At 38.6% G+C, this 1,903-nt stretch overlaps 1 pseudogene; it reads right to left on the minus strand.

Moving 5' to 3' along the window:
* Positions 1 to 852: 852 nt before the first annotated feature.
* Positions 853 to 1,541, minus strand: LOC114514808 (annotated as a pseudogene).
* Positions 1,542 to 1,903: the final 362 nt, after the last annotated feature.

Below are 1,903 nucleotides of genomic sequence, written 5' to 3' on the forward strand. Positions count from 1 at the left end.
TCATTTAGGAATTTCTGTGAGTAGCACTGATATAAGAAAAGCATTAAAATGAATTAATGTAAGAAATAGCATTAAGTGCACTATTTTTTAGTTACTTATAGCTAACAATAGCTAAATTGGGGACAATACATTTTAAATAGGCTGTTTTTAAAATGCTATTAATATTTGAGTAAGTAAATATTAATAGTGGAGAATGAACCTCATGAAGTGTTAAACATATTTAGAAAAGTGACCACAGGGACTAGGTGAACACTATTCACTCAAGTCAAAGATTAACCACTAAGTAGAACTAAGTGTATGACATAGTCAAGACCCATGATGATTTCAAAATGTGATTTTATTAGCACATTTGAAGACAAGTGGCATTCTTATTCCACCCTTTTTTGTAAGAAATACTACTAGTTATAGTACATAACAATGAAATTTTTATTAGACAGAAACTGTGGGTAAGGGTTAATTAAGTTCTATTCATTTATTGTGTGTCATTGAGCAATTCAGACCCACATCTTGCATTTAAAAACATGCTTATATCAATATTTCCCCTCTAGCATTTTCACTAAGACAACCTATTTAACATCATGTACATTTTACTTAACAGGGAGCAGCGTAGTGTTTTTATAAGTTGAACTGCTTTGTTTTCTCAGCAACACAATCTCTCATCTGACCACTGTCTGGAAGATTTCTAACATGGGATGTTTGCTGAGAAAAGAATTTTTCACTCTGCCCCCAGTGTTCTCTTCAAGGATGAGAGGTCCTTCTTCAGTACAGCATTAGACACTCTACCTTTGCTCTTTCATGGGTTTCTTAAGTTCCCTTTCACATCTTTATTTTTGTTTGCTTTGTGTACTCCCTTTAGTAGATCTTGGGTAAGGCAGGTGGATGTCTGTGTAAATAACCGTATGGATGAAGATGATAACTGAGGTAGTTTAACTCATACATAGCCATGGCATTAACATAGTGAAAGAAAACCACAAAATCAGAACAGCATCTGGGACTCTCTACAGGAGACCAATGGTTACAGTTCCAGTACCAAAGGATTCTAGGTACAGAACCTTGTGGTAAGTGGTATTTTGGTAAAACAGGACGAAAAATTTCTTTTCCAGTGAGATCTCTGCATTTAGGATTCCCACGCAGTTCCCCATCGCTGTCTTCAGAGGTGGAAACAGGAGTCACGTGTTCACTTTAATCACATCGACAAATCTCAAGGCTGCTCTGCTCCCTGCACGTCCTGCTCCTCTGTTCACGTAGCCCCGCTTCACATGTTGATTAAATCGTCTCCCAGGTCATGAATTCCCCAGGATTAAGTTTACAAAAGCCATCTCAAGTCGTCTAGTATGACGTATGTATGGTCATCTGCTTTCATAAGCCAATCAGCATATTACATATAGTGATCATGAATGTACTGAAAGGCTTTAAATGTTTTCCAGGATAATTGGTCTCTTCCTCCTGTTGTTCAGTCTCACAGTAAGGAGGCCTTTCTTGTCTTCTGAGCTCACAAACAATGCTTTATTACCAGGCTGGGTCTGAGAGGAGGGGCGCATGCAGGAAGACTGGATGAAAGAAAGTGAAGGGATTCATCAAGGAACACGTATGCAAACTCCATAGACACAGACAGCAGTGTGGTGATGGCCAAGCCAAGGGGGTGTGGGGACTGGAAGAAGAGGGCAAATGAGGGTAAAATGGGGACATCTGTAATAGTGTTAATAATAAAATAAAGGGGAAAAAAAGAATATTAGGCTGGATGTCACCCTGTTCTTCCAATAAAACACTAAACAGCTGAAAACATTAAAAAAAAAATCTGACTGCTGATCCAGAGGAAGGTTCAACAGTGCAGCCAAGAATTTGAAGTCATTTCCTAAAGCATATTTCTGACATCAGCGGTGGTTCCCTCCTCTCCTCTGGG

This window comes from Phyllostomus discolor, chromosome 7, assembly GCF_004126475.2.
Source record: "Phyllostomus discolor isolate MPI-MPIP mPhyDis1 chromosome 7, mPhyDis1.pri.v3, whole genome shotgun sequence".
Lineage (NCBI taxonomy): Eukaryota > Metazoa > Chordata > Mammalia > Chiroptera > Phyllostomidae > Phyllostomus > Phyllostomus discolor.